This window comes from Lagenorhynchus albirostris, chromosome 3, assembly GCF_949774975.1.
Source record: "Lagenorhynchus albirostris chromosome 3, mLagAlb1.1, whole genome shotgun sequence".
In the NCBI taxonomy this organism is placed as follows: domain Eukaryota; kingdom Metazoa; phylum Chordata; class Mammalia; order Artiodactyla; family Delphinidae; genus Lagenorhynchus; species Lagenorhynchus albirostris.
Window position 1 is genome coordinate 5,548,782 of NC_083097.1, and position 13,066 is coordinate 5,561,847.

Sequence of the window (13,066 nt, forward strand, 5' to 3'; positions counted from 1 at the left end):
GCTTGGGTGTGGTTTTAGTTCCTGGTTGCCATTAGTTAAAGCTTAATTTTGGTCTCAAGCAAATAGTTATTTTATCTATGAGATAATTAACAAAACGTGAATTTTGCAGGGCAAGAAGCAAGACCGTATTTCTGTTTCTAAATTTAAGCCTGGAGACAGTTAACTCAAGGAGATGATGAAGAACACGTGTAAGACAACTTCAAAGACTTCTGTGAGATCACCATTCAAAAAATCTATGACTTACTTAAGATCATAATGTTTACATTTGAAGATTCAGAAACTTAGAGAAAGTATGGAGGCATACACATCCATGGTTTAGCAATTGTTAATACTTGGGCACTTTTCCATCATGTCATTGTTTTTATATTACGTATAAAATATACATATTATACATACATAATATTTTCTGTACTTAAAGCATTAAAAAATGGTCACATAGAATGTTACAAAGGTCACCATGGTCGTGAGTTCGGTGAATATTCTTCAGCGCTGCAAAGACAGACACAGAGCAAGGAGGCAAAGACCTAGGGGTCTGTCCATTTGTGGATGGATGTGTGTCTCTCTGCTCGTATGGAGACTGCATTGGTTTGGTAATCACCTAAGAACATACATCAGGTAACCTGGGAAGATTTTAACATGGGATTGTATAATCTCAGTGTTTGAAGGGCTTTGGGGTCACTTAGTCTGACACTGCGGTTTCCAGATGGGGAGGGAAGCTGAGGCAGGGAGGTGCAACGATGCTAAGAAGGTTGTATTATTCCAGTAACACAACTTTGTTCCCTGAAAGTCACCTACTGAATAAATTGAAAATTATAGCCATGGTTTGGGAAAACATTCGGATTCATGAGGACACCTTGAGAATGTGTTCTAAACGGGAGATTTGGAATAATTTATTTTCTAAATAACGATGTTGAAACTGTTCTGTTGTGGCATCTCAAATGCACAAGCCAGAGACTAAAATCAGTCTGAGCTGGAGCCTCTCAACATTCTCTCCCGGGAACTTTTGGGGGTTTAAAGACATCAATTATTCGTAGGTGAAAGCATGGCCTCCAGCAAACAGAGAGTGGCTTGCGGTAGTCAATTTTTGTGCATGTTTGATTAAGAAAGTTATTTAAAAAAACAAAACAAAAACAACTGTGAGATTTTCAGATGCTTCAGACGACAGCGTGCAGTGCTTCCCAAACTCACTTAATCTGAGTTCCGTTTCTTGTAGTACATTACAGGGTGGTGCCCCATAGAATATAGGTTAGGAATGTCCTAAAGGTAAGAAGATGTCAGGAGGGGGATAGTTCAGGCTTTAGATGGAATTACCAAGTTGTATATAAAATGCTTTACATGCAACAGAGCACTGAGTCTTCACAACAACTTTGCAAGGCAGATACCGGGTCAGGTGAGGACAGAGAGGCATGGAGGTCCCTTAGGATTCGTCAGTGGTGGCTGCACCTAAGTCAGCTCAGCTCCGGAGCCCAAGCTGCTGAGCCCAGACCTCTGTGGAACTCCTGGGCTCCCAGGCCTGCCTGTTTCTGGGAGTCAGATCTACCCCACCCCCATCCCTGCACCTTCACGCTGAGCTCTGGACTTTTGGCCTCATTTGAATTCCTCCAGTGAATAGTGCAGCCTCTTCCTCAGGGCCTTTGAACATGCTGTTCCCTCTTCCCTTTGTTCCCTGTTAACACCTATTCACCCTTCAGGGTTGAGCTCAATGTCACTTTCTTGGGATGCCTTTTCTGACCCATCAGACTAAGTTTCGTTCTTCTGTTGCCCATCACCGTGTCACTTATCACCGGTCTTGTAAAGATGTGAATAGGGCCGTGGACTGATGCCCTTCCCCTCCCCCACGGGCAGGCAGGAAGCAGGGCTAGTTTGTGGCATCCATGTACGTGTGTGGTGCTGAAAGCAGGGGATCAATTAATACAGCAAAGATGAGTCTCCCTTCCTACTGGTTAGTCTCTCAGATTTACAATAATGCAAGAGACTGGAAAATTCACTGGTTGACTGACAATGCGTTTGCCTTGTATCCTGGAATAGTTGAAGCATATTTAATGTTTATTATGGTTTGTGGTCTTAAAGTCTGTCTCTTCCAAGTGGAGAATAAACACACGTGACTCTATATTTCTCTGGTTTTAAATAACGAAAGCTATGTCCCAAAGTACAGCTCTCTTTGACCTTTACTGTTGATGGTATTTTTAGACGTGAATTTTGGATCTGGCTCCTATATAGTAAGAAACAAAACACCATCACCCTCCTGTTAACAGAGCTGACAGAAAATACTTCTCCCTATTAACAATCTTCAAGAATGGCGTTCTGAATAGAATGAAAGAGTTGTCACTTATTTCTAGCTTTATTTGCTATTACGAGATCTTTCTCTAAGGGTCAAGTTACTATTTTACATATTGCTCTGAGAAAATAGGAATGAGCACGGCTGACCCCAACCTGCCGTGATTACGAGCAGTAACAAGGAAAACTGGTTGGAAAGCGCTTTGCAGATGCCAGATGTTACATAAATGCTAAATGATTAATTGCCACTGTTCACTCCCCATCGTGAACTCTCTCTGGCAATGGTAATTTTAAGATGGGAATTTTTCTTCATATGATTTAGGGAAAGCTCAAAATCAAAATCTAGCTTACAAATGTCTTTTATATTTGAAAAGTGTCTTCACAGGGTAATATGGCATGTTTTCTTTTCCTCCCACGTCTAAGGCAGAATGACAAGGTTATCAAGTGTCCCCGTTCTCTGTACGCTTTGAAGCTTTTGTCTGTCTGTCATTTCTGCAAAGATGGTCTCTCTCACTGCACACCATGGCCAACCCTCAGGACCTAATGGAAAGTACACCTATGATGCCCAGCTGTCTGATGTCCGGACCTACCACTGCTTGTGTGTGTACCTAAGAGTCCTAGGTGGGATCCCCAAGAAGAGTGAAAGGCAGCACCAGCCTGGGGGCGGGTGGAGATAGGCATCTTACACAACACACCCCCGTGGAAGATGTTGTTTCTACTTTCAGACTTGCCAATCTTCTCCGTGTCTTGGTGATCAGAAGCCTTCCCTCACCAATAAACCAGTGTGTGGCGTGTGAATCACTGACCTCAGGTATCAGCAACATCTACCTTTAATCCCAACCTGTTTACTCCTGCTCTTGGGTGCAGGTCATGTGTTTATAGCTCAAGGAGACGAGATGAGGTCCTTCTGAGCCATCTTCAGTTGGTTGCTCCTGAAGACCTGGAACTCAGCACCACCCTTGGAAAAATGATGACTCTTTGGTTAGTGGATCCATTGTAACTGAGTGAGGATCTTAATGACAGTTGCCATCTAGTAGAAAGATCAGCTGAAGAACCTTGGACTTCCAAGAACCTAGGAACTGCAAGAACCTTGGTTGGGTCTTGGGAATTTGAGATCAACATTGGGCTCATACAGGCATACAGGTGTGTATACACTGTGTACATACATGTAATACATATGTGTTTAAATGACCCTGTTGACAATTTGCAGAGAGAACACCCAGATACAGAGAAACTATATAAATACTAATTAGCAATTTATTACATTTGAAATGCTTTTAACTTTATTTCCACAGTTTCAATTAAAAAAAAAATTTACGTAGCTTTACTCTGACATTCTAGGTCTCGATTAAAGCCTTGATCAAAAACTGTAATTTGTGTGCCCTGCCCCCGGGCACAGGTGTGCTGGAACAGGCCCCCACTGGTTCACCGGAGCCACAGTGAACGTCTCTTCCCAACTCCATGTTCAGCAACGTCAAGTCGGTAGCTTGAAATAGGCCATGGTAGCAGTATTGACAACATGGCAGTCAGCACACGCTGCACATCAATCAGGTCCTTTTACCTCCAGGAGAGCCTGTTGTTAAACATTTACCAGCACACCACTGCTTCCAACTTCTGGTATTTGGAAGAGCCCAATTTCAGTATGGAGGTTATAACTTGTATATGTAAAAGCTTGAAGCTTCTTCAAGGAAAGTGGTCACGAAGGGTGATTAGGAGTACCTGCAGCAGAAGACACCCTTCTAACACCTGGGACACCTTGCCTGAGAGCCAGGGAGGCCACTGTCATAGGCTGTTCTTTGTCCGCAGCCCTAGCACTGTCACGCCAACCCTGCGATGACTGGAACATAAATACATGTTATCTTTTTTTTTTTTTTTAATATCCTCAAGGTTTTCATTTCATTTACTTATTTTTGGCTGCATTGGGTCTTCATTGCTGCACGCGGGCTTTCTCTAGTTACGGCGAGCAGGGGCTACTCTTCACTGTGGTGTGCAGGCTTCTCATTGCGGTGGCTTCTCTTGTTGCGGAGCACGGGCTCTAGGCGTGTGGGTTTCAGTAGTTGCGGCACACGGGCTCAGTAGTTGTGGCTTCCAGGCTCTGGAGCGCAGGCTCAGTAGTTGTGGCACACGGGCTTAGTTGCTCCGCGGCATGTGGGACATTCCCGGACCAGGGCTCGAACCCGTGTCCCCTGCATTGGCAGGCGGGTTCTCAACCACTGCGCCACTAGGGAAGTCCCAATACATGTTATCTTGTGTTCCACAGCTCCTTTTTAGTGCCTGAATGACAATGTCAAACAATAATGTTTTAGTACCTGAGGGGAAGAGAGTTTTGCAAATAAGACTCACTGATAACCCCGGATGCTTGTTTGAACATCACAGGAGCTGTGAAATGTAACTTTCCCTCTCATTTCGCGGTTGAGCTGCTGGCGTCTGCACAAGCTGTCTGATAAATGGAACAGAATGGATGTTTCTTGTATAGGCTCATGTCGAGGATGCAGCGACTATGTGGGAATGAATTTACCTGTAGGTATATGGGCACTTCTACTTTCCTGTGACACCAGAGTTTAGTAATACAAATGAAAGTTAATTTAAGAAGGAACCCTCTAATGAGTCTTAAAAGCATGTTTATAATGCACCCTTGAGTATAGTTCCCTGTGCTATACAGTAGGTCCTTGTTGGTTATCTATTTTATATAGAGTAGTATGTATATATTAATCCCAAACTCCTAATTTATCCCTCCTCCCTTTTCCCCTTTGGTAACCATACATTTTTTACATCGGACATACTACACTCAATATTTTGTAATAACCTATAAGGGAAAAGAATCTGAAAAAGAATAGACACACATATATAGGTATAACTAAATCACTTTGCTGTACACCTGAAACTAACACAACATTGTAAATCAACTATACTCCAATAAAAAAATAATGCACTCTTGACCAAATAGCCATTGTTTGCAGGGTTTTATTTTCTGTTATAGATTTACTGAATTATCATTTACATAACATGCAATTCACCCACTGTAAGTGTACAGTTCAATGATTTTTTTTAGTAATATACAGTTGTACAACCATCACCACAAAACAGTTTTAGAACCTTTTCATCACACCCTTGCCATCCTTCCCCGGCCCTGGCTGGATACATTTGTAGATCCTGCACTCAGGAACCACCAGACAAGAAGTGGGAATCAGTTCTTTATTTCCAAATACATGCCTACCCTCCTGAGTTGTGTGTGTGTGTGTGTGTGTGTGTGTGTGTGTGTGTCTACAGAAACTGCAAGAAGGAAGGAAATTAGAACTCATTTCATGTCTCATGTAAATTACCAGAAGATAAAACGTCGCAGCTCACTCCATCACACTTCTATTTGATCACTGTTTTATGCCAGTCAGCTCTGGACAGGAGCAATTTTCTTCTGAGCCATCCTTACAAATTTTGTTTTCTTTATTCACTCATGACCTTCCTTCCCTCTTCTGCCCTACTTTGCTGGCTCCCTTGTGGAATATCTCCACAGCACGGACTATCATGTGATTTCACTGCATCTTTTTTTAGTGGCACTGATTAGCTCCAAAAGTTACTTGGAAAGTCATTTGTGATGGACAGTTATGTAAGATCGTGGTTCACCAGTTCTTCTGGAAGCAATTTAAAATGCCCAGAAATGTATTAGAGTTCAACCATTGCAATAAAACCAAGATTTGGAACTCCTGTGTTTATGAGGGAATTGCAAGTTATATGAGGAAGCATCACTTGGAGGTGCTATTTCTCCACTGAGCCTAAAAGGGGCCGAGCAACCAGACTCTTGGCTTTTACTCCTCTCTGTTCATAAATGTGTTACATTGTAGTTCATGAAGGATTGTTGAAGTTCTTTCTCAGTGGATTATTACTGTCTGTTACTTTTCTTATTAGTTAAACCTTGCTTCAGATGTCCAAGGTCATCCAAACTGATCTCTTTATCTGAGAAGTGGTATGTAGCGAGCATTCTTCTTCTAGGACTTTATTTCGAAGGAAGCTGCTTTTTCCTCTCCCTATTTGTATTTATTAAAGTAATACAGCAGTTTACAACTGATTAAGCTTGCATTTTCTCATGGATAGTGCTATAAGTGGGTTGAAATTCTGGGATAGATCCACTTGTCCCTCAAAAATATCAAACTTAAAAAAGTTTTGAACTATGTGGCAGAGACATTTACTGTTCACTGATTATCCATATGATACCACAGATCCCAGCCCCTTGGGGCCAGGTAGGTCCATGTGACAAGTTCTGGACAGTGGGCCAGAATTATAAGCATCACTTCTGGACCTTTAGAGCACTTGAGAGAGGATGTATGACCCTACAGTTCTGTCTTCCATTGATGCAGTGAACTGGAAACCATGGGACCCAGATGGTGTAGCTGTAAGAAGCAATTAGCCTGGATCTCTGAGTTACTGTTCAGAAGTAAGAGTCCCTAGAAAGTGGCTGAAATCACAGAAGACTTTGTGAGGTAGACAAATGAACCTTTACCTATAACGCCCCTAAGGTTTCCAGATTAGTTTATTCCTGAAGGATAACCTACCCTATTCTGGCTAATACACGAAGCATTCAAATGCTAGAAAATAAGACATCTGCAATAACTAATAAATGGACTAGTGCATAAACAAAAGAGGTAATCAGTGATTTAATAACCATTTACAAAGTTGAAATCCTGGTGCTTAGGAAATAGAATTTGTGAAGTTTCTGGGAAAGGGTTTCTTAGGGGAGAATCAAGCGTTAGCAGTTAGTGATGTTGTTTGATTTCATTTCAAATGTCTCAACTTTGTTACCTCCATGCAGGTTTCAAGCATAATTAGAGTCATTTTAATATTTTAATTCATAAGTAGAGATAAAGGAAAATATTCTCTCTAGACAAGAATATGAAAGTGTGAGAAAATGATTGTCTTAGGTGGAAATACCTTGGGTTTGGGCAGTAACAGAAGAGAAAGGAAAATCTCTGTCTGTTCATTGTTCTAATCATGATTCTTTTAAAGATCCTGGAGATGTTGAAGGGACTTAAAATTAGACAGTTCTCTTTAACAGCCTCAAGAGGGCTCCACCATCCCAGTACCGCTTGGTTGTGGAGCGTCTCCGGACAGGTGAGGTTGACCACGGGACTGGTCGGAGTAGAAAGAATATAAATGTCTTAGGTTGCTGTCGTTTTTACATTCTGGAAATAATTTTTCTACGTAGCAGTTTTAAAAATTAAAGTTAGAGAATGCAGTTTAAATTCCCCTCTAAATTTAGATATTTCCTTTCCTAATAAAACTCAAAAGTATTTGCAAAAGTACATACCAAACAAAACACAAATCAGGGAGTGACTGTATGATTTAGAAAGTAATTCACATCAGAATTTCTTTGAACTGTAGCCTTCTTACTTCATTTAATATATTTATAATAATTTCTTTATATCAACATTTTAGAAGTAGATTTATTTAATAAGGCAAAGTGTATAAACATAGCACAAATGTGATTCACCTTGATATTAAGTTTCCTGAATTCTGTAGACTATCCAGAGTCATAACATAATAGGAACTAATCCTTTGGTAACTTCCCAGAGGCATCTTTTGTTAATGCAATTTTGGAAAGTTTTCTTGCTCATTTTGAAAGCGTAGTAGGTGCTGAACACTTTCTAGGTAAAGGTTGCTGAACATTCATGTGCTGTAAACATTTTTTGTTTTTCAAAATTTCCTTCAAAAACATCTTGAGATTAAATAGGACACACACACATACATATGATGTATGTGTGTATGTTTATTTCAAAACAAGTTTGCTTCTTTCAAACAGTGGGAAACATTAAGACTGTTTCTGGGGTAACAGCCTTCCTTTAGAAAGTTTTTAAGGGTCTGAGAACTACAGAGATGAAGTATTTCTTCACCTGGTCTCCTGAGGGGCAGGATTATTTCTTAGAACTGTTGTTTTCCTCTCCCTGGGGCATCTTGTTAGGTTTCAGACTGTTTCGTGCCCTGAGGAAAACATGAAGCGGGATGTGCTGGAAAGATTTAAATCATATCAAGCAGAATGGGGTTTGGAGATGGAACCTAGGTTAGGGCTTTCCCCTCTGCCTCCACTTCAACCCTGTCATCCACCTGGGGAAGTTGACCGCACAGCTGAGCTTGCTTTGATGTGTAAAACGTAGACACCCTGCTTGGGGTGAAGGTGCCACAAGACCAGCTTTCAGAGGCTCTCTGGGGAGGAGTCTTGGGGTCTGCTGTTGTGCTACACAGATGGTGCTACAGGGGAGGATGTGATTGTCGTGACCATGTCTGTTAGGTGGGATCTGAGCCAGGGGCTGGATGATGGAGTCAGTATGGCATGTTAAGAGGTAAGGGGTCTGAAAAAATGCCTGCTTGGGTAGAAAAAGAGCCCGCACTTCCTGAAACACACGCTCACTTAGCCTCCTGATGGTAAAAAACATGGGGTCCAGACCCTAAACTGTTGCCTCAGCCGGCAACACGGAGTAAAAGAGGACCAAGTAAGCCATGTGGTGATGGGCAAAGCACCTTAATATTTGCAGGTGGGGCACAGAAAAGATGCTGATATTTCAAAGGTCTTGTAACTAGAATAAGTTTGCAAAGTAACTGAGGTTGGACGACCTACCCTCATTTCAGGACTTATTACCCTCGTTTGGCGTCTGGGAAATAATAAGCTGTTAGTGTTTACCAAGTAAGATGAAAACACAATTACGGAATTTCAGCCATTTTCTCCTTTGTAATTGCACAATAAAAGGCTTAATCCATGTTTTAGGAAGACCCCTTTTTAGACCAGTTTTTGAGGTTTAATACGTAACACAGGTGTCCTTGACTTGGGGCATCAGCGTCCTTGTGGTTTGGGGCCAATGTAGGGTCATTCCCAGCATCCCTGCAAATTCTTGACCTTTTCTGCTCAGCTTTGTCAGTCGCCACTGAAGATGCTCCTGCAAGATTAGCTCCTTCTTCCCCCCGCCCCATCCCGAACCGTGAAACCGTGGCCGCCTTCCTTAGGAAATCCAAGCAAACCAGACCTCTCTGGATGTTTGTGGGGTTTCTCAAAGGTCCACGAGACCCTGGTGAGGGCCCCTCAAGCAGTACAAACTTCTGCTGCACTGCTGTCTCCAGGCGCAGAGCCCTTTCCCCTGTTGCCCTCCGGCCCACAGTCCAAGGCTTCCGGTCATCTGGCTTCTGTTGGGTTAGACCATCGGGCCGCACAGAGGGGAGAATGGAAGGAAAAGCCCCACTCCATGCCTCTGCTCTGGCGATGTCTCCAGCAGGACCCGTGTCGCCTCCCGTGACTCTCACCTCCATTAGACAGACCTGCTGTAGTTCCAGTTTTCCTTCCCATAGGGCTAACCATGGACCTCTTCCATCTGTCTCTCCAGCTGGGGATGGTTATTGTTCTCTTTTGTTGTTTGTCTGTGGCTCGTTTCACAGCCCGGTTTGGCTTCTCAGCCCCTCCATCCCGTGTAACCAATGCCCCGCATTAATTTCCCTCTGTGTTAAGTGGGTCAGCTGTTCACTTACCCTTCGCACACAGTTGCCCCTGCACTTTCATGCCTCTGAGAACCCTAGTCCTGAGAGCATTCCTGTCCCTGTGGGTGAGCAGCGCAGCCTGAGTTTTAGAGAATCCCCTTCCTCTATCTCGTTGCAAAGGAGTTGGTGGTTTGCTGCACGTAATCAAACTGTTCCCTGGACATTTCTTAGTGGTTAATTATGTTCTTTTAAAGTTAACACATTTTTACAACTGAGTTTACAATCTGGAGCTTAATTCCAGGTTAGAAACCCCTCTTTCCAGTACAGGAAAAATGATGAATTTTATCATTAAAATTTAAGAAATGAACCTGGATATACCTTGTTGAGATATATATATGTGTGTGTGTGTGTGTGTGTGTGTGTGTGTGTGTGTGTGTGTGTGTGTGTGTGTGTGTGTGTGTGTTGGTCAAGCACATTTGATCTGCATTTATTCTGGTTTCTTTTTGCAAGAACGGTAAAGTTTCCATCTGTTGGGCATCCTTTGTTTATTTTCTGTATCTATGTTTTTAATCCAGTCTTTCTTTCATCTTACAGGACATTTTTCCTGCATTCTGGGTGATTTCATGAAGCGTGTCATAGATGGTACTGATTCTGTTTCCTCCCCAGTGTTAATTCTACACTTTATATAACTTTTTGTGTGTATATTTTTCATACCTTACATGTGTGATGCGTGTTTATGTTCCGTGTGGCCTCATTTGGGGCGTAACCTCTTCCCGGGGTGAATAGATTCCTTCTCTTCCTGTTCTCTGATCTCATCAGCTCCTTTTTCATCCTTTATTTTGTGGAGTTCACCTGAGCTTCTCCAGCCTCAACAGCTTCCTACCCCTTCAACTGCATGCTTCTGAGTTCAGACACAATTCCAGGTGTATTTCTGTGCTTTTGAAGACTTCAAAATGTACATATGCGATACATCCTCTGTGATTCCATCTATATGACATTCTGGAAAAGGTAAAACTATAGAGACAGTAAAAATATCAGTGGTTGCCAGGGGTTGGGGAGGGAGGGGTGAATAGGTCAAGCACGGGGGATTTTTAGGGCAGTGACACTATTCTGTACGACACTATAATGGTGGATACGTGTCATTATGCGTTTGTCCAGACCTATAGAATGTACAGCACCGAGAGTGAATCTTGATTCAAACTACGGACTTTGGGTGATGATGAGGTATCAGTGTAGGTCCATCCATCGTAACAAACGTACCGTCTGGTGGAGGGAGGCTGTGTGTGTGGGGATGAGGGGATTTAGAAACCCACTGTACTTTCCACTCGTTTTGCTGTTCTAAAATATAAAGCCTATTAAAATATATATACACGTAAAAATTCTCTGTGTAATTAAAAAATAATAACAGAGGCTTTATAATAAAGCATAGACATTGCATGCAATTTTCTCCTTTAGATGATGCTTGAGGGTTTTTCCCTAGGAGGGAAATTCTGTCTGGAAACTTCCAGATCCTAGTTTCTATGGCTTCACAGGCACACACACACACGCATAATTATAACAAGTAGATAGGACTATTCCTGTTCTTCTGTAGCCCTTGATTAGTATTATTATTATTTTTACTATCAATATATCTTAAACCCCTTTCCATGTCAGAACATACATTTTAAATTCATCCTTTCTCACTGGTTTATAACATTTGCTCCTTTTTCATCTTGAGTGGTGAATGATTTTTCAACACATCTTCTGGATATTAATCCTAGCCTGTTGTATATGTTGTACATATTTTCTCTCATTTTTCCAATTTTCCCTTGGTATAGGGTGTGTTTTTAGGCTCACATGTATGTTTTAAAGTTTCATGTAGTCAAACTGTCAGTGTTTCCTTGATGACTTCTGAGTTCTGTGACTAGCTTGGAAAATCCTTCCCCATTCTAAGATTATAACATAATTCTGATATTTTCTTTGTATTCTTTTAAAATCATTTAGATTTTTTTTGGTCATGGTATAAGGATCTAATTTTATTTTTTTTCCAAAATGATGGCCAGTTACTTTAGTACCATTGAACAGACCATTCTTTCTGCACTGATCTGAAATGCCACATTAGTGATATTTTTAGATTTTCTGTTCAGTTCCATTGATGTATTTTCCATTCCTCCACAAATATATATTATTATAATTTCTACAACAAGACAGTATGTTTTGAGATCTGGCCTGACTCTTCCCTTTCTTTGCATGTTTTAAATTAGATTTTATTAGTTATTCTGGTACATTCATTTACGCTGCTGAATGAAAGTGAGAATCAGCATGTCAGGCTCTAAAAAAACATGCTGTTGCATTTTGATCAGGATTGCTTTGAATTTGTAAATGAATTTTGGGAGAACTGACATAATTTTAGTATCTATTCAGGTGAGTGTTATGTCTATTTATTCAGTTTTTTAAATTTCTGCAAAAATATTTTACAAATTTTTTCTTTAAATATTCTATAACTTTTACAGGTATATTCATATAGTTCTTGCACATTTCTTGCTAGTGGCATATCTAGGCTTTTTTTTTTCCTATTGTTATTGTGACTGGGATCTTTTTTTCCCCATTCCACTTTTTAATTGCTTGTGACAAGTACATAGAAAACTGTCTTGGGGTAATTCATGCTAGATGCTGTAACAAACACCCCAATATTTCAGTGATTTAACACCAGAAAGTTTTATTTGTCGCGGATGAACAATCTAAGTTGGGCCTCCTTCATCTAAGCAGTGATTTGGCATACCAATTTCTTTCTATTCAATCAGGCAAGCCTGGGAATTTCTGGACTCTATTCTCTGCGATTACTGTGCATACACGAGCCCCTCCTTTTCCGAACTCATCTCTTTCTTGTAATGGCTTTGCGAGTGAAATTATAGCCAAGACCCTCCTCTAACACTCTCTGTGCATCTTCATCTCCAGACCTACAAGATCCACTAGCACGTGACCTGCCTTCCAAAAAAGAAAAGCTATGTTTTACCAAATGTCTTGCCACAAGATAACGTTGACCCATTTTCCCATCTTGAATATAACTTTTCTTACCTCTTGCCATCCAACTGCTAAAATAATGCTATAAATTTTAGGTTTTATTATGTTTTTTAAATAGCAAGAATCCTCTTTCAAGTTGCTTAGTTTATTAGGATAATCAAAGTGAGCCCATGTAACAAACAGTCTAAAAAGCTGAGTGGCTCCGTCATTGAAGCTGTGTTTCTTTCTCATGTCATAGGTCTAATGGATTTGTTCTGTTTTGAAACATGTTTTTCCTTTGTCATTTCTAGGAACTTGGGGCAAGGGCGAGGGGAGAGAGTTGTACCTTGTTCAG